The sequence below is a fragment of the Schistocerca piceifrons genome, chromosome 1 (assembly GCF_021461385.2).
Source record: "Schistocerca piceifrons isolate TAMUIC-IGC-003096 chromosome 1, iqSchPice1.1, whole genome shotgun sequence".
Taxonomy (NCBI): domain Eukaryota; kingdom Metazoa; phylum Arthropoda; class Insecta; order Orthoptera; family Acrididae; genus Schistocerca; species Schistocerca piceifrons.
In genome coordinates, this window is record NC_060138.1 from 259173510 (window position 1) to 259201289 (window position 27780).

Consider the following 27780-nt stretch of genomic DNA (forward strand, 5'->3'; position numbering starts at 1 on the left):
GTTGTATTGCATGATGCATTTGGAGTTCTGTTGTTTCATCTTCATATGCAAATCGTCTAATACGTGAAATGCGTTTCCCTGTTATGAGAAAGTTAGAAAAGAAACTTTCTCCTAACAGATAAATGCGTTTCACCTCACTCAAGAGCAAATGTAAACTATGTATTAGACGATTGGCATTTGAAAATGGATCTATAGGTTCCGATACGCATCGTTTAATTTAATAAAAGATTTAAAAAATTGTGGCTGAAGGAGTTTTTAGTCATACATCTTTTGTACTGAATACCATCACGCTCACAGCTACAAAAAATCTTACTGTTGGACATATAAATGTCTTAATGTACAACTTTTACTGTGGAGTCAGATTTGCAAAGTTAAATTAAACTTTTTATTTAGAACAGCACAAACTGGTTTTAACAGTTAAACTTCTATAGTTAGAAATTTAGAAGTCAAATAAATTTTACATTTCTATCCGAAATGTAATGAAAAATCAGACGAGTTGGGTCTTAATTGGTAAAGTCAGAAAAGTTAAATTTTGTCGGTTACAGATCCGTCTACCACGAGCGGAAAAGATGTTTCGGGTAAAACTCAGGAATTTTTTGATATGGAAACCGAAACACCAATAAAAATGAGGTGTGGGCAGTTTTAGTACAGTCAGATGTCTCCATTAAAAATATTAACTTTTCATCTGAAACCTTTTTTCATACTAAGGGTATGTTCAAGATATTTAGTTGATACAGGCTGAAGCGAACATCCTGTACACTAGTCAGGTGCTCACATTCTGACTTTGAAATGCACATCTGAACTGTCTGGTCTCAAATCTGTCATTTCGTAGCATGTGGAGAAGAAATGTTATTTTCTATCCGATCTGTGGTTTAGTCGTACCGGATATGTTGGCGGGAGAAGACAGGATGACGAAGATCCAATCCTGGATCACAGTATTATATGCATGAAAGACCCTAAACATTCAAAGCGATAGACGGATAGCATGGGAAGAGAGGAGAATAGCGGAAGGGAACATGAAAGAGGAGAAGCTATAACAGGTGCTGGTAAAGGTTTGGGAATACCGTTGTTCATGTGACACGTATCGAGTAACATTGCGGGAGTTCTCCTCTTGTTGCTAGAAAGGCGAGGTGGAATGGTTTTACTTTAGAGCTTTACTTGAGGGAATCCTCAAGGTGCTTCTCGAACGACGTCTTTGCACCTTCTGTTTCTTATGACATTCATTTCGTGTCACACGCAGCTTGTAGAAGGAACCGCGCCTCTCGCCTTACAAGTAGGGAAGAAGAGAACCAGTTCAGCAGACTTCAATAAAGTTCATTTTTAGCGTGCTCTTGCTGACCGTGCTTCTGATTTGTGAAGTTTGTGTGACAAGTAATTTTCCAATGAACCAACAGGAAGCCTTACTCCTCCACCATCCACAACTTCAGTAAACGTATTTAAAAATCTTTAGACTTGTTGAGGGTGTTCTTTGTAAGTGATGATAAAAGTAAGTGTTCATATTCTGGGATATCAGGCAACAAAATTTTGTACAATGTTTCGTGAAATCATACTACATTAACATTTTTCTGCCTTCATCGCTGGAACTAAGATAGTCGTCTCATTTGTCTGGGAAAGTTAATGTTTGTTTTGTTCATGGTTTGCTGCAGAACAGAATGTTTAAAAATTCTAGTAATATTACTTCCCATTAATAGTGTTTCAAGAATACTACGGACAATGCTCTCTGAAATAAGAAAAGAAGTCTGCTGTGTATAGCTGATAAATTTAAGTCAAATACAAAAAAATTGACACTACGGAGGACTGCCGCATTACGATGATAAATCTAATTATAAAATTTAAAAAAAAACCTAAAATATTTAGAGTTTGTTTCCAGACAATTTTCAGTACAACAGAAAGGGTTGCTCAGCAGATATGTTCTACAATTTAATTTCGATTCCGCCACGTTATTTATATAGAATTTAGTGTAGTTGAAAGTTCTACAGCGCATATGTAGGTATTTATATGACTCCATCTGAGCTGATGGAATCTATGTAGATGATTTGTTTGATCATAATATATTGATGCTTTTCACGATATTTTGATAAAACATAAATGATGGCAATGAGAAAGGACATAGATAAACATATGTTCTGCGAAATTGTTGTCAAAACACCCACTTTAAAGAGGTCTCTCTAGGATGTTCGAGAACTACCAGCTATTTCACTTTTTGTAACACATTCTGTATTTTTAGAATACTGTCTAGCAACATCTGTTTCTTCAGAGTAACTAATATAGGTATTATCCTGAATGGCCAAAATTATTTTTTTGTGTTGTGGATTGCTTTCTACTTCGACTAAATGGATGTACTTCGGGAAAGTGTTTTCCAGATATGAGGCACATTTTTTGCATGTGGGTGACGTTTAATAAGCTTATGTAAAATTAATACATGCAGACATGTTTAATATTTCTCCATGTGGAACAAGCTGAAGAATATTACTCAGTGCTGTTGAACTCAAAGAACGCTAAGCACCTGATTTTAGCGTTTTCGAACAGTTTGATATGAACTTGAATTTCCTTCTTGTATTAGAAGGTAATGTGTTTATCTTTTGCGTCCAATGATCATGAAACGGCTCGCTATGTCAGGGACCACAGGACAGATTACGTTACACTTTGGGAGCATCCATGTGCCATATCTTGATTCATTTGACGCATCAGCTACAGGCATACTGGTGTCAAAAGTTGCCTTTAAAGTTTTGACACATATAGTGGTTGCAAAAGAATCACAGAAAGTCGTATTTGTATTCACTTGTAAATACGGATATTATAACAAATCGTTTAAATGTAGGTTGGAGTTAGCTAGCACTGTAAAAGAAAGATTTGTGACACTACGTTGCCGTGCTTTCTCGCTAATTACTAGAATTTCTGTCGAAGGGAACTTCACATATATAAATACATTAAATATCAAATCTTGCAGTCACATCTTGTCATAGTAACGGGAGGGATATGTACATATTCCATGAGAAATAGCACAGCCTTCACAACCATCAGGAAAACTTACTTTTAATTTTTAGTTTAACGAGATATACCTATAGTAATATTTAGAAATTACATTAAATGAGTTTGCTGTAAGTTACTTGTGATAAAAATACAAAACATCATTTCATGATTTCCTCTGCTTTAAAATAAAAATAAGAAAATTTATATGTAATTCAACGATTTAGCATGGATATTTAGAGCACGATAAATTATGTTTGTCACTGAAATAAAGTCAATGTGATTCCATTTTGTAAATACTACGTCTTCCAATTATAGCCGGTAAACTTTAGTCAAAATCATAAATACTATCTTTCGTTTGAAACATGACGTTAGCTCTTATCAGTGATCACTCTCAGTTATTCCATTTATCATAAAGCTGACTAATTATTAGCTGAAACAACAGTCACGATCGCAATAACATTTATCTATTATTATCGGTTTCGTCTTATGTTAAAGCCAGCCTCAGATTTTATAGGTCACCTGTGAGTGGTACTGACGGCTTCTCGGTTCTTCTCGTGATACCAAGATCGTATGCACACTGAACGTGCCAACTGGGCTTTCAGTAAGAATTGTTATCCTACTGCGACACAATTTTTTGAGCAAAACTGCTTCTGTAGTCCATTTCAAAACTTTTAATGATAACTTGGGAACTAACTATTTATTCTTTCGTATGAAACTTTTCTGGCGTAAATATTTTACTGAAATTAATATTTACAAAGTAACTGCGATGACACCAAAATTTTCTTATCCTTCCATTGTACATTACAATTATTGACCACAGCCGTTTCCTTAAATTTACTGCGCTTGTGTTCCACAGTGGTTTTCCTCACTAATTTGTTAAGTTGGACTCTGCTCCAGTATGAAAATCAAACAGAGAGAATACTAATTTGTCACCGATAACGTTCTTCAGGTGAAATGGAAAATGTTTTATGGTCTAGTACGCCTAGTACTTTGTACATGCGAGTATAGAATCTCATAGTTGACTTTAAGGCAAGAATAATGATTTTCGATGACTCCTGTAGTTCATCGAGTCCTGAGTATCAGTTTGTTTAGGTCCAAAGTATCGTTGAATTTAATGTTATGGAACAACTTGAGCTAGAAAAGTCTCAACATATCACACCTCATAATAATCCCATCATTTCGCCAATCATATGAACTCCGAGCCCCTTCACTACCACAATTACTTTCTAATCTTAAAAAGTATAGTTCACTGCCTGCTGATGACAGTCAACCAGACAATGAACGGTACAGTTAGAATCTACTGCTATTCACTCCTTTCTCCGTGCAATATTCGGTATGAAATATGCCATTCATAATGATAGAGCCCACTACCATTGACTTTATAACACCGTGGTTGACAATACCTTATGCTAAATTATTTCTGCTTTGAATGCTGATGAAATCGTTTATTGAGATAGACCACGTTACCTTCTTGACCTAACCTGAACTACACGTGTACTTTTCAAACACGTAACTCCCTCTCGACAAACAGCTCTCAACATGCTATCAGAACAGGATAGTGGAGGAATAAATCAGCAGCATTCTTTCTCCATTTTTAAATTTAAGTCATTGTCATGGTTGCTTTCGATAAGTGTTTTTAGTCGGTGATCTTCCCAGATTCTTTTCCTTTTTCTCTGAGGTTGGATTTCCCTTTGCTCAAAATATCTATAAACACTACCGTTGCACTCCATCTGACTCAACACAATACTTCACACTTCTACGCATAGTAAAACATTTACAAAGTAAACACAGAATATAAAAATATTTACGTATCTTACCATAAAAATGATGAATTCTGTCTCCACTGGAGCCTGTATTAATAGTGCGGTATGCGTCCTACATGCTGCCTCGCAATTGCTTTCGGAGCGTCACTACTAGTCACTTGACGACCAATAACAGCGCACTCCTACGTACATTGTCTCCTACATGATAGTCAATCGCGATCCCTCATTGGTACAATGGGAATGTAGCGTAAATTTATTCTCTTTCACTTGCATGTTTATCCCGCGTGAGCATTCAATGGGAGATGTATTGACTGTGGTTAAGTATTCTGCCTTCTGAGCAACACCCTGATTGTGAGACCGTTATACAAGAGTCGGGTTCAGTGCCCGGTATAGCCACGGTTTTCTTTTTCTGACTTAGAGTTTCGAATGGAAATGCATTCATCTCCATGACGCTAGTTGAGGATACAAATAAAGGCAAATCAGAAGCTGAAACAGCCGGGAAGAGTGGATTTCTGACTCCCTGCTCCACCACACCAGATGCAAACAGCGCTTTATGACAAAGGACGTTCTGCATGTCGGCGTTATCTGCGTTTGTTTGCTGAGCGGAAACACACAGGCAGATACAGTTCAGGTGAAAGCGAGAAGCATTTTTAATTATGTTCACCGTATCGACATCTAAATAGATGTTTGTGTTTAGATTAAAATTGGGGACAGAGTTGCCTGAAAATTAAGTTCGTGGGCACGATGATTCACTTCTTCAAGATATTTTGCAAGAGCGATGGGGTAAATCCGGACAAATTTATGACTTTCGAACCAAATGTACGATTGATACATATTCGTGTTACAATGATTCTTACAGTAAAAACTGAGCTCTTATCGCGTCGTGACCGATGTGATTGCCCAATGAGTTGAACAGTCGACTTAAGTTGGGAAGGGCGGCGGTGAAAATCATTGCATTGATTGGTGACTCCATGGAGTGCTGTGTGCACAACGACCATATATGTTAAATTAAAAGGAGGGTCAGCGTTGGCCGTAATTTGGATGTTCTATTGATAACAGAATCGATTTTCCATTACTTGGTGATCATCTTCAGTGCTGCACAAATTAAGCTTCTCACTTTTGGTTATTGATAACTTGATACCAGTGTCTGAGTTTAATTTGTACACCACTGAAGATGATCACTAAGTGATCGAAAATCGATTCTGCTATCAATAAAACTTCAATATTACAGCCAACGCTGACCTTCCTTTTAATCATTGCATTGGTTTCCCATGACTTCTCCAGGTCACTTAGAAGTAACTGCGAGATGATTACTTCGACAGGACATCGTTTGTTTCCTTACCCAACTATCTCCTAATCTGAGCTTGTACTCGGTCTGTAATATTTCACTGTCAGTCGATCATTAAGCACTAATTGTATTTTTTTACCGCATTGTGAGAAAAACTACAATCCAATACAATCCGTAGGAGAATTGTAAGAGGCAATTGCAAAACATTTTAAATGGACGCATGTATTAAGCATATACATCACCTAACGAACCTGGAATGACACGTGCTGCACTCGCAGTACAGGTAGACCATGAAAGTAAAGCGACAAAACTTTGACAAAGAAATTGAAGAAAGGTTGAGAATAAGTAAAATAATGACGAGAAACATATAGGAGGAAGAGGTAATGCAAAGAGATGGTAATAAAAAGAAGAAACAAATGTTTTGTGTCACACATATGAACTTCAAATCCGTCCCGACAGCTGAATTCTCAGCGTTACGGACTGCCATCCTAAGGGGCCCGGGTTCGATTCCCGGCTGGGCCGGGGATTTTCTCAGCTCCGGGACTGGGTTTTGTGTTGTCTTCATCATCATTTCATCCTCAACTGGCACGCAGGTCCCCCAATGTGGCATCGAATGCAATAAGACCTGCCCTTAAGGGGACTCCCGGCCAATGACGCCAAACATTCAATTCCATTTCATTTCCATGAACTTAAAGAATGAGAAAGTAAGACTCCGAATGACTTCTGAGATTTAAGGACGGTAACAAAACTATTAATTCAGGTGAGCACTGACTGAGAAAAATGCACGGATTGACAAAGATGTTTCTGTGAGGATTCATACTGCATTATTAAACTTAAAGAAATTAGTGAGAATTAGACAAAGCTGTTTTTCGGACTTTTATATTTTTATCAAGAAGTTGGGAAGAATACGTTTTTTAGAAACTGCTAGGTCTTGACGGATGTCCCTCATTATTAAGTCAGTCTTTTTAGGTAAATGTGATTCAGATGCTGATCTATTCAGTTTTGTGACATATAAAACGTGTTGCACAATTATAGTCCTTTTAGTGAATATGCAGGTACCGGAGGGCAGGATTTTGAACGAGTGAACCTAGTAGTTCCAATATAAAACAGTAGAGCTTTGCTGAGTATATGTTACACCATTATCTTTGAAAAATTTAATTTGATAACTAACGTAATAGCTTACAACAATTTACATATTGAAACGCAACATAGCTAAAAATTTTGCTGTTGAAGTGGCATAAAAATGGAAAAAAAAGGTACTTCATTTCGTTGCCTAAAGGGCTCCCGTTTGCATCATGACCCTACACAACCCACGAACGCACACTTACCAACAAAAAATTTAAATATCTACATAATCAGACTACTGTCGAGCAGAAGTTTCAAAAAAGACCAGCAATGTGTTTTATAGATAATACTAGCTAACAGTCATGTAGTGAGCTAAACCGTCTAGCGGGAGCAACTGTATGAAATATTGCAAGTGAATATAAATGATTAAAACACGACGAACTTGATCATTTTCTCAGTAATAACTTAAAGCTATTAAGAAATCTATACACAGTCTTAGTATATAACTCCCTTAAAATATTAGAAGATTAAAGTGTAATTATAGTAAAAAGTTGTCCTCTACCTTATGCTCTTTTTTCGCATTACGGGAGCTTTACAGCTGTCGCCTTACAACCAGGATCTGCCACAAAATCACCCACCTTACCATAAAAATCCCTATAAAGATGGCATCTGTTCTTTCGGACATGTCCACTAAAAATGTAGAGCGTGGACAATAAGTTGGAAATGTGGGTCTCACGAGAAACGTGGCAGAGATAAATCCCTGCAGTCGCACTGTCCTGTGTGTCCCCGATGGCTCAGTCGGATAGACCGTCTGCTACGTAAGCAGCAGATCCCCGGTTAAGGTCTCGATCGGCGCACTCATTTTCAACTGCCCTGCTGATATTTATCAGCGCCTGTAAGCGGCTAATGGTCTGGATTTCTTTATAATTTCGTAACAGTCTCTCGTGGGGCCTGGAAGTTTCCGACGATTGTCGTAGGACCGTGCACGCTAAAAGCCAAACATAAAATACAGCCTAAATCGTGATTTGCTCGAAGAGACAATCAGTCGCCACTCAATAATCCTCCATTTTCGGTACTGGTGTCCAAATTCTAGCCTACGTTACTGCAGTACAATTTCAGCATGAGTAACGATCTAGGCGCCTGCAGTTGAGGTGCATAAGCAGCGACGTACGCTGGATGGTCGTTGTTGAGATGCTGTTGTTAGTCTCTTGGTTCAGTTGCTTAACAGTTCCACGACTATACACCTGTACATATCGCCACAGCCACCTGTAACTCCTGTCATCTGTACCCTGTGGTGCACCACAGTTGCTTTGGCTCCGAATTTGTAGAGCGTCGTTTTGCCATGCACAGCATACTTCAATCACAAGTAAAAGTTTAGAAACTTATCCGTTTCGGAAATTCCCTTCGGCCCTTGGCCTGAAAACAATGATCACGACCCTTTGGGCGTCAGACGAATCGCCCCGTCTCCACACTAAGACAATGATTGCACTCTGCCTGTGTTTGCGAGTAGTTACTGCATGTTAAAGTCGAACACAGGTGATGGTCATATTAATGTGGCTCGACCACGTACATTGTTTCGCTGCTTCAATCCTCATGACCATACACTTTCTACACTACTGTCACGACTTCTGCACCACTCATTAGCAGCAGACACAGTGGCTGCCCCAAAGACTGCGCGGAGTTTTACAATTATTTATTGAACTTTCTTTACAATTTCTCCCTCGTCGTCGCTGCCCAGCCCTGCAGATTCCTCCACCTGGCTGCTGCTGTGTAGATTCTCCGACAATGCGCGCAACGCGCGCTGCTGATCGCACTCGGGAGCCTCAAGCCACCAGTGCTCTGCTGAAGCCAGGATGCTCTGTGGTTGAGATGAACTCGTCACCGAGTATGGGCACGCCCACGGAACCGCGCCGCCCTGAGTTCAGCTGCCGACGCCTGCTGCACCGACGGCTGGGAAGCAGTCAGTCGCGATGCCCGCGAGGTCCCGTCATGGACGGACCACGCGCCGTGGGGCCGGGATGCCGTGAAGTCCGGGCGTCAGTCCCCGGCAGCGCCTGTGACCACGTCCGCGCTGCGGCCGGTCCTGCTGGAACTTCTCGCTGTAGTTAGTCAGCCATGGTGCCGACCGAACTCGGGCCGACCTCCAGAGCTGAAGTTGACATATGGCAGTGAATGGATAACTCCTGCGAGCTGGAACAGACTTCCAAAATCGTCACCTACGAGGATTGAACATTCGCACACCGACCACATCCGTCCTCAGATCCGAACCGCTTCCTAATGGCTTCTGTCTGTTGCTGCCTGCGCTCCACTACTTATATCCAGCAGGAGGACGTTTGTTACCCTCGGTGGCAGCTTTTTGTTATTACTCCCGCAGTTTATTGCAGAGTAACTTAGCGTGCTGGCCTCACTTCCCCTGATTCAGCACTCTCCAGGCTTCGCTCGGCGCTCGGTCGGTGTGAGTCCTTGCATCAACCTGTTGGCAGACAGCTGCTGTCAGCAAGGCTATCTGTGCAGCTTACTTCGCAACGCCTCGGTCGCCGGCGTGCCTCTGTTTTGCCATTCTCCACTGCCTGAATCAACGCTTACTACATGTGTCCCACCACTACATTCTATCCTAGAGATCCAGTGCCTAGTGCACATACATTTTAAAGACTGTAAGAGGCAGACATCATCCCTTCTTCAGAAGTCCTGTCTGTAAATTCTTTCCCCACTTCAGTGACATAAACTGCCTACTTGCAGAGGTTTATGAAGTTTCGTACATAAATTCTTGACAGCTTCCCCGACCACAGCACCTCGACATCTGCACTGGCACTGTGTTATATGCTTTCTCACTGTCTATGGAGAACAAATCACTGCTTACATTCCTATCGAATCTTTCCACCATGATCTGTCTTAGGGTAAAAAAGTTATTTACATACACTGATGGCAAAAAATTCGCAACACAATGGAGTGGTGCGACATAAAAGGAAGTTGATAGGCGTGTTTCCACATCTGAAAGACGACATCTGTTAAAATTTCATGCCAGCCGCGTAAGAGTGGCACTAGTAGCGCAACTACACTACCGTTTGTGGAAATTGCAACACCAAGAAGGAAACGCATGAATTCAATATGTTTAATACTACAGGTTGGGTACATGACAAGTAACGAATGATTATCTTTTCAAATCTGTATATGTCCTCTGAACCCTACTATTCAGTATGTCGTGTGGCCACCATGTGCTGCAATTTGAAACCTACTATACGCCGTGGCATTGAATCAATATGGTTTTGAATACATTCCTGAGGGATTTCCCGCCACGCATTGTATCCGAGCCCACAAATCCATGACACCAGTCACTGGAGGACTTTGATGCACCAGGTGCCGATCAACCACATCCCAGACATGTTCGATGGGCGACATGTATGGCGAATGTACAGGTCAGGGAAGCAATTGTATCCGTCGCTCTTCGAAGAAGCCCTGTACATTCCTCGCAATATGTGACCGGGCATTGTCCTGTCGAAATGTGGCCTGTGGAGATGCCTGAAGCAGGGGGGGGGGGGGGGGGGAGGGGGGAGTACCTCAGGCTCCACAACCTTCGTTAGGTACCGGTTGCTGCTCAAAGTGGTATCAATGCGGACGAGGAGACATCGGTTGTTGTAACCAATGGCACCCCAGTCACACCTGGTGTTTGCCCGCTATGCCGCTCCACAATGCAGCCTTCCAGGTTGCGCTCACTACGGTACCGCCAGGCACGTATGCCGCCATCAGTTTAGGACACGTTGAAGCGGGACTCATCCGAAAAGATTACATGTTGCCACTCAGCACCGCACTGACGGTGTTCACGTGCCCATTGCAATTGGAGGAGCTTGTGGTTTCTGGACAGTTGAAGCCGACGTAATGGCATGCTTGCAAACAGTCCAACCTGCAGCAGACGGCGAAGAACCGTCGATGCTGACAAGTTCACACTTGTTGCAGTGCTCCAGCGACGACTCAATACTGTGGATGACGATGTACGATCCGTAATTGCTATGCGGACAAGATGACGGTCATCCCGTGCTCTGGTTGTATTCCGTGGTCTATTTCCCGCTCGTTGCTGCGTACGACCTTTCTCTATCCACTGCTTCCACCCACGTGTCTCTGTCGTAGCAGCTTGCCCTGCGGTAGCCGTAATGTCACGGTATGACAACCCCGTTTCCCGGAGACCGATCATTCTGCCCCGTTCGAACTCGCTCTCATGCCGATATGGCTCCATTTGACGTCGACGAAGCATACTGGCACTCACTGTATTGTTCCCACCTCGTGTGACAGCTCTGTACGGAATACACCGGACGCAACAACGACCCTGTCGGACCGACACGAGAGTGCTCTGCTCGGCCTACGTGTACCCCAACTCGCTGCAAAACGTATCACGTATTGCTTGCGCACACGTAGCCGCTTCTACTGAGTGTGGCGCTATTCGGGTAATTCCTTATCGGTGTCGCATTTTTCACAAACGGCGGTGTATGAGGATGGTTTGCTTTAACTAGACGCTGTAACGGTCTTGAGTGGTAGCTACCTTTGAGACTGGGCGTGTTGAGTTAATGATACTCAAGAATGCCTTTAAGGTGACAAAGACATATTATCAACACCTTACTGAGTTTGAACGAGATCGTGTCATAAGACTACGAAAGCTGGATGTTCCTTATGCGATATTATAGTAAGACTTGGCTAGGACGTACCCACTGTGAATTATTGCTGGCAGCGGTGGTCACGAGAACCTTCAGTATGCTCTGGACGGCCACGTGGCACAACCTCGAGGGTGTCTGATGTACAGCTCCGACACATCGTACTACATCTGCGGCAGTAATCTGAGCAGCAGTTGGCCACTTGGCACCACAGTGACGCAACGAACCGGTGCTAATCGTTTACTCCAAGGACAGCTCTGTGCCAGACGCCCTGTAGCGCGTGCACCCCGCTGACCCCAAACTACCTCCATTTATGACTTATTTGGTGTCAAGTGGGAGCTGATTTAAGGACAAGGTGAACGTCTGTTGCATATTCTTATGAAAGCTGGTTCTGCCCCGGTGGCTGTGTGGTCTTGTATTGGTTAGAAGGAGGCCAGTTGAGGACCTGCAGCCACCTTGCCTACGTGCTACACTGGATGTACAACTGGAGTTATCGTCTGGAGTGCGATTCCTTATGACAGTGGGAGCACTTTAGTGGTTATCCAACGCACTCTGACAGTAAATTTGTACGTCAATCTGCTGTTTCGACCTGTTGTGCTGCCATTCATGAGCCGGATTCCAGGATAACGCTGGCCCACATACCGCTGTTGTAACCCATCTTGCTTACAGAATGTTGGCATGCTGCCTTGCCCTGCTCGATCACCAGATCTATCTGTAATCGAGCACACACGGGACATCATCAGACAACAACTCCAGCGTCATCCACAAACAGAAGTAACCATTCCTATAATTTTGGAACTTACATAGAACTCCAAAGGACAGCAAAGAACCGGAAAGAGCAGTTGAACCGAGTGGACAGTGTCTTGAAAGGAGGATATAAGATGAACATCAGCAAAAGCAAAACGAGGATAATGAAATGGTGCTGAGGGCATTAGATTCATGCAGTATATGTGGTGCTACAGAAGAATGCTTAATTTTAGATGGGTAGATCACGTAACTAATGAGGAGGTATTGAATAGAATTGGGGAGAACAGAAATTTGTGGTAGGACATGTTCTGAGGCCTCAAGGGATCACCCGTTTAGCACTGGAGGGCAGCGTGGAGGGTAAAAACCGTTGAGGAAGACCAAGAGATGAATACACTAAGCAGATTCAGAAGGATGTAGCTTGCAGTAGGTACTGGGAGATGAAGAAGCTTGGACAGGGTAGAGTAGAATGTAGAGATGAATCAAACCAGTCTCTGGACTGATGACCACAACAACAACAACATGGAACTCCATCCCACAAGCTGACATCTGGTTCATATACAACACAATGCAGGCACGGCTGCATTCTTTTACTGAACCTTCTGGCGGTTCTGCTGGCTATTAATCTACCAGCGTTTCACATCTGCAGCGGCTTACCTCGCGCTTACATTAAACTGTGTTCTTGCAATTTTTTACTTACATATGTTGCCTAGGCATCTCTCTTCAAGAAACTTCATTTGTCTAGTGCATGGTAGTGTACTTTTCCGCGGAAGACAAAGGTCCCGAATTCGAGTCTCTGTCAGCTATTTGCCGTTTTTTATTTTGAAGTTATTACGTGATATACCAAAATCACAGATATTTCGTTCGATCATATTCTAGCCGGGAGTTAATTGCACACAATACTGAATTTTAGTTGCGATGACAGACAATTTACATGCATTGTGTAGATGAGCCTTTCTTTAAATTTTGCTGTTACAACATATTGCGGTTTTTATTATGACCTGTAGTCTAGCGATGCTTAGATTAGGTAGGACTGCGACAGTTCAATTTTAAGTGGCGAAGCCAACAAATGAGTAAGCAAATAACCTGATGGTGTTGGCAGACTGAGCTGTAGCGTAGACCGAGGCCTAGGTTAGGTTTGAAAGCAACAGTTCGGTTGTGAATGGCGAAGGAAACGAATGTGAAGGCAGAAAAACTGGTTATGGTGACAGACTGGCCTGTAGCGTAGCCTAAGGCCTAGGTTAGTTTAGAAGGCAAGTAGTGGGTTTGTGGTACCAAGGAACGTGAGAGCTGGAAAACTGGTTATGTTGTTAAGTAATTCTACCAGCACAAAATAAGTTACATTATGCGAAACAGAATAAAGATTTAATGGAAGGTAGCACATAAAGTAATGAAACATCTGTGGGCAAAATAATTTCATTTTGCATGAAGGGCCGATTTTCTTCAATTTTTAATATTTACTCGAAAGCCCAAAATCGAAATATGACGCGGCATCATCTTGTCTTTGACTGTGATCACTGAATACATAACACTGTTCGGCCTCTTACAACATTAACACGAATCTCCCTAATGCACTCTGATTACCGTTCTACCTGTCACAGAGAACAGCAACGTTTATAAATTACTCATCCGCTGACTGTGTGTATTTGCGTGTGAACGAAGTTACATTGTCATCCGACCATGCCGTCTGGGTATAGTGTGGAAAACAGTCATCCATAGAAAAAGCCAGCCTCCACCTCCCGACTCCCGCCTTCCAATCAGATATCTAGTTTCCGCTGACGGAACTGATAAACTGAGCCTGGAGCCAAAACGAAGTGCGCCTGCGTGTGATCTGAACTTGGCACTGGCTTAGTAATAACTACCGAAACTGGAGACCATCGTCTTTGTATTCGGCAAATGTACGCCACCAGTAATCCCCCGGCTAACATATTCACATGTGTGATACTAACGGCAAATTTGTAGTCAGATTAGTATTCACGAATTTATGCTCTTCTACATCTACATACTACATCTACATATATACTCCGCAATCCACCATATGGTGCGTGACGGAGAGTACCTCGTACCACAACTAGCATCTTCTCTCCCTTGTCCACTCCCATACAGAACGAGGGAAAAATGACTGCCTATATACCTCTGTACGAGCCTCAATCCCTGTTACCTTATCTTTGTGGTCTTTTCGCGAAATGTAAGTTGGCGGCAGTAAAATTGTACGGCAGTCAGTCTCAAATGCTGGTTCTCTAAATTTCCTCAGTAGCGATTAACGAAAAGAACGCCTCCTTTCCTCTAGAGACTCTCACCCGAGTTCCTGAAGCATTTCCGTAACACTCGCGTGATGATCAAACCTACCAGTAACAAGTCTAGCAGCCCGCCTCAGAAATGTTTCTATGTACTCCCTCAATCCGACCTGATAGGGATCCCAAACGCTCGAGCAGAACCCAAGAATATGCCGTATTAGTGTTTTATAAGCGGTCTCCTTCGCAGATGAACCACATCTTCCCAGAATTCTACCAATGAACCTAAGACGACTGTCCGCCTTCCCCACAACTGCCATTACATGTTTGTCCCACTTCATATCGCTCTGCAATGATACGCCCAAATATTTAATCGACGTGACTGTGTCAAGCGCTACACTACTAATGGAGTATTCAAACATTACAGGATTTTTTTTTTCCTATTCATCTGCATTAATTTACATTTATCTATATTTTGAGTTAGCTGCCATTCTTTACACCAATCACAAATCCTGTCCAAGTCATCTTGTATCTTCCCACAGTCACTCAACGATGACACCTTCCCGTACTCCACAGCATCATCAGCAAACCGCCGCACATTGCTATCCACACTATCCAAAAGACCATTTATGTAGATAGAAAACAACAGCGGACCTACCACACTTCCCTGGGGCACTCCAGATGACACCCTCACCTCCGATGAACACTCACCATCGAGGACAACGTACTGGGTTCTATTACTTAAGAAGTCTTCGAGCCACTCACATATTTGGGAACCAATCCCATATGCTCGTACCTTAGTTAGGAGTCTGCAGGGGGGACCGAGTCATACGCTTTCCGGAAGTCAAGAAATATGGCATCCGTCTGATACCCTTCATCCATTGTTCGCAAGATATCACGTGAAAAAAGGGCGAGTTGCGTTTCGCAGGAGCGATGCTTTCTAAAGCCGTGATGATGCATGGACAGCAACTTCTGTCTCAAGGAAATTCAATATATTCGAACTGAGAATATGTTCGAGAATCCTGCAACAAACCGATGTTAAGGATATTGGTCTGCAATTTTGAGGATCCGTCCTTCTGCCCTTCTTATATACAGGCGCCACCTGCACTTTTTTCAGTCGCTCGGGATTTTACGTTGGGCAAGAGATTCGCGATAAATGCAAGCTAAGTAAGGAGCCAATGCAGAAGAGTACCCTCTGTAAAACCGAATTGGGATCCCATCAGGACCTGGCGATCTATTTATTTTCAACCCATTCAGCTGCTTCACAGCCCCAGGGATGTTCAAAAATGGTTCAAATGGCTCTGCGCGCTATGGGACTTAACTTCTGAGGTCATCAGTCCCCTAGAACTTAGAACTACTTAAACCTAACTAACCTAAGGACATCACATACATCCATGCCCGAGGCAGGATTCGAACCTGCGACCGTAGCGGTCGTACGGTTCCAGACTGTAGCGCCTAGAACCGGTCGGCCACTCCGGCCGGCCCCAGGGATGTCTATCACTATGTCCTCAATACGGGAATCTGTACGAGACTCAAACGGCGGTATGTTTGTAAGATCCTCCTGCGTGAAAGCTTTCTCAAATGCTAAATTTAAAATTTCAGCTTTGGTTTTGCTGTCTTTCGTTGCCAGGCCAGACTGATCAGTGAGTGACTGGATGGAAGCCTTCGACCCGCTTACCGATTTAACGTAAGACCAGAATTTCGTTGGGTTTTCAGCAAGATCTTTTGCTAAGGTATGACAGTGGTAGTTGTTGAATGCTTCGCGCATCGCTCTTTTTACAGCAGCACGAATCTCCACTAACTTTTGCCTGTCCTCATTCTCAAGATCTTTCTTGTACCGCCAGTGCAACTGCCTTTGCTTCCTGAGCATTCTCCGAATTGGCACATGTTGTCCAATGCGTGATTTAGAATGTGTTTAAAATTTGCACATAATGGTTCCACGTCCATCGTACCGGAAGTAAATGAAATCGATTCACTTACTAAGTGGGATGCTAACAACTGCTTATCTGCTCTTTCTAGTAAGAATGCTCTCCTAGCCTTCTTGACCGAATTTTTAACTTTCGTAACCATAGTCGTAATGACAGCATCATGATCACTAATGCCTGTCTCAACACTGACACCGTCGACGAGGTCTGGTCTGTTCGTGGCTACCAGATCTAAAATATTTCCACTACGCGTTGGCTGTCGATTTAGCTACTCAAGACAGTTTTCGGATAATGTGTTCAAATGTAATTCATATGACGGCTTGTCTGTACCACCTGTAATGAATCCATATACATCTATACTAGGTAGGTGAAGTCGCCTCCGACTAATATAGCATGATCCGCGTACTTCAGCGATACAGAATGTAGACTCCCTTTGAATGATTCTAGAACTGTCACGGTGGAATCTGGTGGCCGGTAATAACACCCCACAATTAACTTTATTTCCCCTAGCGCTGTTAAACGTGTCCAGATAACTTGACAATCACACTCTACTTCGACCTCAGTAGACACAATATTTTTGTCAACTGCAATGAAGACACCACCTCCTATGGTGTCTAATCTGTCTTTCCGATACACGTTCCAACCCTCACTAAATATTTCAGAACTTCCTATCTCAGGGTTCAGCCAGGTCTCAGTCCCGAGTATAATTTACGCGCCACACGCTTCCTGGAGGGCAGTAAACTGACGAACTTTATTCCGAACACTCTAAAAATTTACTGCCAATATCTTGATAGCTGAAGTGTCTTTAGACTGAGTTCGCCCTGATTTCCCTGCCTGCACGTCGACTGGTGAGTGTTCATCAGGACACCTCGCACTACGGCCTAGCCAGAAAAACCCCCATGTGCACGCCGCAAGTATTCTGCTACCCGAGTAGCCGCTTCCTTCGTGTAGTGCACCCCTGACCTATCTAGGGGCGTCCTACAATTCCCCAGCCAATAGCGCAAGTCTAGAAATCTGCAGCCAAGACCGTCACAGAGTCGACGAAGCCTCTGGTTGAGCTCCTCCACTCGGCTCCAAACCAAAGGATCCCGATCCACTCTTTGTGGTCTTTTCGCGAAATGTAAGTTGGCGGCAGTAAAACTGTACTGCAGTCAGCCTCAAATGCTGGTTCTCTAAATTTCCTCAGTAGCGATTCATGAAAAGAACGCCTCCTTTCCTCCAGAGACTCCCGCCCGAGTTCCTGAAGCATTTCCGGAACAGTCGCGTGATGATGAAACCTACTAGTAACAAATCTAGCAGCCCGCCTCTAAATTGCTTCTATGTCCTCCCTCAATCCGACCTGACCGGGATCCTAAACGTTCGAGCAGTACTCTTCTACTGGATGATATGCAGACATTTGAGATACACAGTACGAAGGCCCAAATCATACGCCCAGCAGTTTTCTATAACAATACGCTGTTCTGTCGAAGAACAGATAAAGTGGGAGTGCGATTGCTCTCCTCGGGTCGTATTTGGAATTCTGTAACTCATCTTTCATTCCATCAGTAACTTTCTCTATGTTTGACATGCAGTGAAATATATATACGTACCACGGACGAAGCTAAATACTGAGAATGAAATAGTCACTGGCGCGTGAGGCAGTTACGGCAGTCCCGCGTTTGCATTCGGAAAATTAACTGGTGTAGGCTGGGTGAGCATTCAGCAACGGCGGGGCGGCCGGCGGCCGGCGGCACCTGCAGAGAGCGCAGGAACAGGCGGCAGAGCGGAATTGGTCAGCGCAGCACGTTAACAGAGCGGCTGGCTCTCGCCGCCCACCGGCACTGGCACATTTCTGCATGCGCGGCCCGCAGCGCTCGCCTCGCCTTTTTGTATCCGGCAGAGCGACGTGCGCCGTAAAATACTTTGCCCGGCCGCATGAACAATTCACGACTGGCGCATGCCGGCTGGCAGAGAACCAGCGGCGCACTGCCCTCGCCAGTGGTCTTGCTCGCCAGTAAATTCGCAGCGAAATGATCGATCCCCCGCCGCACTCGGAAAAACCCTATGTAGACCCTTATCTCCTCTGGAACATCGTCTGTTTTATGAAAAATGCAGACCGATGACAAAGAAACGGCAGAGTCAGCGTTAAACGGTGACGGCAAGGTAAAGTCGGGCAGAGATTTCCGTTCCTTCTGTCGGGGGATGTTTCTTCCTCATACGCGAATCACTCCCTCCTGTGCCTGTTTCTTACACCATCAACTCCACCCCTCAAAAAGATATTCTAATGTGTGTTTTTCCTTCTTTTTCTACAAAGAACAGCCGACCGGAGTGGCCGTGCGGTTCTAGGCGCTACAGTCTGGAACCGCGCGACCTCTACGGTCGCAGGTTCGAATCCTGCCTGGGGCATGGATGTGTGTGATGTCCTCAGGTTGGTTAGGTTTAAGTAGTTCTAAGTTCTAGGGCACTGATGATCTCAGAAGTTAAGTCCCATAGTGCTCGGAGCCATTTGAACCATTTTTACTAAGAACAGCAGACACCGCGCTAGTATTTTCCGCAGGCTGCGGTAGCCATTACACGTTACATTTGGCCCAGTTGCTAATGATGTCAGATGGTTTGGCCATCACAAGGTGCATCAAATACTTTCTGTGCCAGTTTTATATTGACTGCCCCGTTCAAGGCAACAAATTTTGAAGCAGCAGGAACCGCGAAAATTGTGGAAAAGTGGAGCAAGACAATAACACACATTTTATGACTGTAGCTTGTATATTTGGAAAAATTTTGTTTCGAGGAGTATCCAATAAGTAAGGCAACATTTCTTTTCTCGGAATATTTCAGTTCAAAAGAAGCGGTATTGTTTGTGGAACATCATGGAATATTCCCACTTCAGCTTCTTTAGTTTCATGAAGTTTCGATAGGTAATGGGCGTGTGACGAGGGCCTCTCGTCGGGTAGGACGCTCGCCTGGTGCAAGTCTTTCGATTTGACGCCACTGCGGCGACCTGCGCGTCGATGGGGATGAAATGGTGATGATTAGGACAACACAACCACCAGTCCCTGAGCGGAGAAAATATCCGACCCAGCTGGGAATCGAACCCGGGCCTTTTTTTTTTTTTAATCTCATTTTGTTCGTTTATCGTTCGTTGTATCTTCTCGTGCCGGACGTCGCAAGGCACCTGTTTCAATAACTCAGTTTTTTTATTACTGACCGATCACGCTGAGTTACCGTGTCGGCTGCCCTTAGGATTGACAGTCTGTTGCTACCGGGGACGGACGTTTCGACAGGTGGCTGCTCTGTACACAGCCTTCAAAATGGCACCTATAACGCAGGTGTGATTCAAGCCGAGGGTTATCACTGGGCTTCTTTTGGTGGGAAACCAGAACATTGAAGAGTCTCATAGCCGCTTGCAGAATGTCTCCAGTGAGTCGTTGGGTGATGTGTCTCTCATCATCCTAACAAGGTCGCGCAAACCTGTCCGACCACCAGCATGTCGGTTGGCCACAAACAGCTGTGACTGCTGCAATTTTGGAACATGCGGACGCCTTTAATCGAGGTGACAGATGGATCACAGTTAAACACCTCGCTGCTCCACTGGACGCCTCTGTTGGTAGTGCTGACACAGTCGTCCACTAGCAGGGATACTCGAAAGCATGTACCAGCTTGTTTCCTTGCAAACTAACAGAAGACCAAAAACGACAACGAAGGACTATATTTGGGAAACTGCTTCCTCATTGCGAGTCTCATCGTGACAATTTTTATCGGACATCGTCACAGGCCCTCAAACACAGATTCATCACTTCTAACCGGAAACACAACCGCAATCAATCGAGTGGATCCCACAAAGTCCCCTCTAAAGAAAAAGTTCAAACCCACACCCAAAGATGTAATGTCATGAAAACGTTCTTCTGGGGCTCTGAAGAGGCTATTCTGTGTGATGTCCTGTCTCCTGTTGCAACGGTCAACTCTGAAGTGTACTGTGCTGCTCTCAGCAAACTGAGGAAACGACTTCAGTGTGTTCGTCGACACAGAAATGGAAACAAACTCCCCTTCCTCTGTGACAGCGCTTGAAGCCACACAAGTCTGTGCACCCAAGAGGAGCTCATAAAACTAAGCCCACACCTCTCACCATCAGATTTCCATCTGTTTAGCCCAATGAAGGATGCACTAAGCGGGAAACAGTACGTGGATGGGGGGGGGGGGGGGGGAGGAGGGTTATTGATGCAGCAAGACGTTGGCTCCGATAGCTAAAAGTGTTGGGAGTAACATGGCGAATTGGAATCCTAGAAAAAATTAACTGCTTTCAGGAAAAAGCGTTGGATTTCTTGCTGAACGCTCCTTCAGTCAGTAATTTATAAATCGGTTTTAGCGTGCCCCTCTTCCCACTTCTCCTACCCTCCACCCCCCCGCTTAGGACCCAAGGCGTGGCAGGCAGCGAATGACGTCCCCGGAGGCTGATCAGGAAGCCTCCCCGGTGCCTCTGACAAACAGGTTTCAGGCACTGTCTCTGGCTGAGCCAGATACAGCTGCCCGCCCTGTTTCAGAGGATGATTCTCAGCCTTCAAGGTCCGAGCAATCACAGAGTGTGGTCTTATTGGTAGTTGGAAGCTCCAATGTTAGGCGCGTAATGGGGCCCCTTAGGGATATGGCGGCTAAGGAGGGGAAGAAATCCAGTGTGCACTCCGTGTGCATTCCGGGTGGAGTCATTCCTGATGTGGAAAGGGTCCTTCCGGATGCCATGAAGAGCACAGGGTGCAGCCAGCTGCAGCTGGTGGCACATGTCGGCACTAATGACTTGTGTAGCTTTGGATCTGAGGAAATTCTCTCTGGATTCCAGCGGCTATCTGATTTGGTGAAGGCTGCCGGTCTTGCTTACGAGATGAAGGCAGAGCTCACCATCTGCAGCATCGTTGACAGAACCGACTGCGGACCTTTGGTGCAGAGCCGGGTGGAGGGTCTGAATCAGAGTCTCAAACGGTTTTTGCGACCGTGTTGGCTGCAGATTCCTTGACTTGCGCCATAGGGTGGTGGGGTTTCGGGTTCTGCTGAATAGGTCAGGAGTTCACTACACTCAGCTGGCGGCTACACGGGTAGCGGAGGCTGTGTGGCGTGGACTGGGCGGTTTTTTTGGTTAGAAGGCATCGGGAAATTACGGGGTGGGCTGCAATCTCAAAGAGTGCATGGCAAATACAGGACGTGCTTGGATCAAGGAACAGTCGGAATTGTAGTTGTAAATTGTTGTAGTTGTGCTGGGAAAGTCCCTGAGCTTCAAGCGCTAATAGAAAGCACAGAAGCTGAAATTGTTATAGGTACAGAAAGCTGGCTACAGCCTGAAATAAGTTCTGCATAAATTTTTACGAAGTCTCAGACGGTGTTCAGGAAAGATAGATTAGGCAGAATTGGTGGTGGAGTGTTTGTGTCTGTCAGTATTGGTTTGTCTTGTAGTGAAGTCGAAGTAGATACTCCGTGCGAATTGGTATGGGTGGAGGTTATACTTAACAGCCGAACTAAGTTAATAATTGACTCCTTCTACCGACCTCCAGACTCTGATGATATATTTGCTGAACAGTTCAGAGAAAATTTGAGTCTCGTAACAAATAAATACCCCACTTATACGGTTATAGTTGGTGGGGACTTCAACCTTACCTCAACATGTTGGCAAAAATACTTGTTCAAAACCGGTGGTAGGCAGAAAATATCTTCAGAGATTGTCCTAAATGCTTTCTCCGAAAATTATTTCGAGCAGTTAGCCCACGAACCCACGCGAATTGTAAATGGTTGCGAAAACACACTTGACCTCTTAGCCACAAACAATCCAGAGCTGATAGGGAACATCATGACTGATACAGGGATTAGTGATCACAAGGTCGTTGTAGCTAGGCTCAATACCGTTTCTTCCAAATCCACCAGAAACAAACGCAAAATAATTTTATTTAAAAAAGCGGATAAAGTGTCACTAGAAGCCTTCCTAAGAGACAATCTCCATTCCTTCCGAACTGACTACGCAAATGTAGACGAGATGTGGCTCAGATTCAAAGATATAGTAGCAACAGCAATTGAGAGATTCATACCTCATAAATTGGTAAGAGATGGAACTGATCTCCCGTGGTACACAAAACAGGTCCAAACGCTGTTGCAGAGGCAACGGAAAAAGCTTGCAAAGTTCAGAAGAACGCGAAATCCCGAAGATTGGCTAAAATTTACGGACGCGCGAAATTTGGTACGGACTTCAATGCGAGATGCCTTTAATAGGTTCCACAACGAAACACTGTCTCGAAATTTGGTAGAAAGTCCGAAGAAATTCTGGTCGTATGTAAAGTACACAAGCGGCAAGACGTATTGAACGCAATTTTCCGAAATTCCTTCACCAGGGAAGACGAATCGAATATTCCAGAATTTTAAACACGAACAGCTGCTAGCATGAGTTTCTTAGAAGTAGATACCTTAGGGGTTGCGAAGCAACTCATATCGCTTGATACGGGCAAGTCTTCAGGTCCAGATTGTGTACCGATTAGGTTCCTTTCAGATTACGCTGATACAGTAGCTCCCTACTTAGCAATCATATACAATCACTCGCTCACCGATAGATCTGTACCTACAGATTGGAAAATTGCGCAGGTCGCACCAGTGTTGAAGAAGGGTAGTAGGAGTAATCCATCGAACTACAGACCTATATCATTGACGTCGGTTTGCAGTAGGGTTTTGGAACATATACTGTATTGAAACATTATGAATCACCTCGAAGGGAACGATCTATTGATACGTAATCAGCATGGTTTCAGAAAACATAGTTCTTGTGCAACGCAGCTAGCTCTTTATTCGCACGAAGTAATGGCCGCTATCGACAGGGGATCTCAAGTTGATTCCGTATTTCTAGATTTCCGGAAAGCTTTTGACACCGTTCCTCCCAAGCGACTTCTAATCAAGCTGCGGGCCTATGGGGTATCGTCTCAGTTGTGTGACTGGATTCGTGATTTTCTGTCAGTTTAATAGACGGCAAATCATCGAGTAAAACTAAGGTGATATCAGGTGTTCCCCAGGGAAGCGTCCTGGGACGTCTGCTGTTCCTGATCTATAGAAATGACCTGGGTGACAATCTGAGCAGTTCTCCTAGGTTGTTCGCAGATGATGCTGTAATTTACCGTCTAGTAAGGTCATCCGAAGACCAGTATCAGTTGCAAAGCGATTTAGAAAAGTTTGCTGTATGGTGTGGCAGGTGGCAGTTGACGCTAAATAACGAAAAGTGTGAGGTGATTCACATGAGTTCCAAAAGAAATCCGTTGGAATTCGATTACTCGATAAATCGTACAATTCTCAAGGCTGTCAATTCAACCAAGTACCTGGATGTTAAAATTACTAACAACTTCAGTTGTAAAGACCACATAGATAATATTGTGGGGAAGGCGAGCCAAAGGTTGCGTTTCATTGGCAGGACACTTAGAAGATGCAACAAGTCCACTAAAGAGGCAGCTTGCACTACACTCGTTCGTCCTCTGTTAGAATATTGCTGCGCGGTGTGGGATCCTTACCAGGTGGGTTTGACGGTGGACATCGAAAGGGTGCAAAAAAGGGCAGCTCGTTTTGTATTATCAGGTAGTAGGGGAGAGATTGTGGCAGATATGATACGCGAATTGGGATGGAAGTCATTAAAGCAAAGACGATTTTCGTCGCGGCGAGATCTATTTACGAAATGTCAGTCACTAACTTTCTCTTCCGAATTCGAAAATATTTTGTTGAGCCCAACCTACATAGGTAGGAATGATGATCAAAATAAAATAAGGGAAATCAGAGCTCGAACAGAAAGGTTTAGGTGTTCGTTTTTCCTGCGCGCTGTTGTGGAGTGGAATGGTAGAGAGATAGTATGATTGTGGTTCGATGAATCCTCTGCTAAGCACTTAAATGTGAATTGCAGAGTACTCATGTAGATGTAGATGTAACCTGTTCCGAAGGAACACATTAAATTTTTTATAGCATTATTTTACGATGCAACAGTAAAGAAAAGACATATCAGTTAGTTCTTTATTATCGAAAAAAAATTATTTATTTAGTTCATTTCAGTTAAGGTATATTTTCTACGTAAAACTAACAACTACACTACTGGCCATTGAAACTGCTACACGAAGATGAAATGCAGATTATAAACGGGTATTCATTGGACAAATATATTATACTAGAACTGCCATGTGATTAAATATTCATGCAATTTGAGTGCATACAGGTAGATCGTGAGAAATCAGTACCCAGAACAACCACCTCTGGCCGTAATAACGGCGTTGATACGCCTGGGCATTCAGTCAAACAGATGTTGGGTGGCGTATGCAGGTACAGCTGCCCATGTAGGTTCAACACGATATCACAGTTCATCAAGAGTAGTGACTGGAGTATTGTGACGAGCCAGTTGCTCGGCCACCATGACCAGACGTTTTCAACTGGTGAGAGATCTGGAGAATGTGCTGGCCAGGGCAGCCGTCGAACATTTTCTGTGTCCAGGAAGGCCCGTACAGGACCAGCAACATGTGGTCGTGCATTATCCTGCTGAAATGTAGGGTTTCGCAGGGATAGAATGAAGGGTGGAGCCACGGGTCGTAACTCATCATAAATGTAACGTCCACTGTTCAAAATGCCGTCAATGCGAAGAAGAGGTGACCGAGACGTGTAACCAATGCCACCCCATACCATCACGCCGGGTGATATGCCAGTACGGCGATGACGAATACACGCTTCCAAAGAGCATTCACCGCGATGTCGCCAAACACGGATGCGACCATCATGATACTGTAAACAGAACCTGGATTCATCCAAAAAAATTACGTTTTGCCTATCGTGCACCAAGGTTCGTCGTTGAGTACACCATCGGAGGCGCTACTGTCTGTGATGCAGCGTCAAGGGTAACCGCAGCCATGGTCTCCGAGCTGATAGTCCATGCTGCTGCAAACGTCGACGAACTGTTCGCGCTGATGGTTGTTGTCTTGCAAACGTCCCCAACTGTTGAATCAGAGATCGAGACGTGGATGCACGATCTGTTACAGCCATGCGGATAAGATGCCTGTCATCTCGACTGCTAGTGATACGAGGCCGTTGGGATCCAGCTCGGCGTTCCGTATTACCCTCCTGAACCCACCGATTCCATATTATTCAGTCATTAGATCTCGACCATCGCAAGCAGCAATGTCGCGATACGATAAACCGCAATCGCGATAGGCTACAATCCGACCTTTATCAAAGGAGGAGACGTGATGGTACGCATTTCTCCTCCTTACACGAGGCATCACAACAACGTTTCACCAGACAACGCCCGACAACTGCTGTTTGTGTATGAGAAATCGGTTGGAAACGTTCCTCATGTCAGCATGTTGTAGGTGTCGCCACCGGCGCCAAGCTTGCGTGAATGCTCTGAAAAGCTAATCATTTACATGTCACAGCACTTTCTTCCTGTCGGTTATATTTCGCGTCTGTAGCATGTCATCTTCGTGGTATAGCAATTTTAATGGCCAGTAGTGTATTTCGGCTACAGAGCAAATATGAAGTTATTGAAACATTTTAAAAAGTCTACATAGGTAATTTGCTAAACATAACGCAACAAATTATACTCTACGGAAAAGTAAAGTTCTCTAAAATATTTTTTGAACTTGGTCCCGACAAGATACTTCGGAAAACGGCCGACAGGAACACCACCAACTGGAGCTGCTCAGAATGTGGGCGATCTAAACAGACAAATGATTTTGTATGCAATAAATAGCTCGTAGTCCATAGATTGTGAGGCTGTGAAGAGCTTTCCGTGGCAACTTTCACAAAACACTACTGGTTTACAACAGAATGTTGGAGTGATAAAGATATTTGAGGATGTGTCAGAACAGATTGTAGACTTAGTGAGGAAGCTGATTTGGCAAAGCCTCACAAAGACTACCTGTCGAGCTACTGCAGAGCTGAACATCTCTCGGTCAGCAGTGCGAAAAATGCCTCATAGCCAATTAAGAGTGAATTCGTACGTGATGCAGCTCTTGCTGGTCATAAACTGATGGTGAATGACACTGTCTGTAATTTAGCTTTGATATACTGAACGATCGGCTTCGCAATAAAATTTATTTTCTGTGACGGGACGCTTGTCATCTCTTGTTGAAGGTCAACCGGCACTGTGCACTCATTTTGTGAACAGAGAATCCATAAGAAAAAGTCTAACACGTGCAAGATTCCGAGAAAGCTGTCGTATTGTGTGCAGTGTCCAACAACACTGTTTACTGACCCCTCTTCTTCGTTGAGAGAGCTGTAAATGGTATCACTTCTCACGACATGCTGCTATTATGGCTTATTCCGCGATGTGAACCTGGTGGCAGGAATACCATTTTTCGATAAAATGTCGCCCCTCTACAGTTACGCAACTGAATACGAGAGGACCAGAATGGGACGTTGCCACATCGCCACAGAGACCGTCCTGCAAAATGCTGACCTGGCACTGCCTGGTCGGCCAGCAGACTCGCCCAACTGTACGTTTGTTCTTGTGGGGTAACATCAAAGATAGTGTTAGCGTTCCAGCTCCAACAGAGAACCCCAAAGATTCCTGGCACCACATCGCAGCTGCTGCTCTTACCGTCATTCCTGATACGCCGGGTCATGTGTGGGCAGAAATGAGCTACTGATTGGCTGAAATACTGGTTAGATGTGTACCGTGTGATGAACGGCGGATCCATAGAAAGTTCATAAACACTTTAGGAAAGTTTTGTGAGTGTACCAGTCACATACTGAATCATTTGGTACGTTGCTGTTAGTCACTTACCTGTTCCGATTTTTTAAAATGTCTTACATACTTATGATGATAAACTGAAGCAGATGTAACGCCCAAAAAACATGAACGAAACCTTGCGAACGAATATGTTGCTCTGAAATGAACTGGACTGAAACAATAAAATGAAACAGTGGAGACGCGAGGACTAACGACATACTGGTCAATACCCACACTATCGTTTCCTGAGCTGAGTAGCGCTGCAGTCAGTGGTAGGCAGTGCTGCAGCACAGAAGATGTGCCGTATGTATGTGCACGGGCGGGTCTGTCTTATAATTGCGTTAAAAATTAATTTTTATAAAATTTGTATTGTTTAGGTTTATGCCTACACTGAAGTGAGTGTTTCAATACTTTTTAATGGTAATTGACGTAATGTAGGTAGATAGTATGTT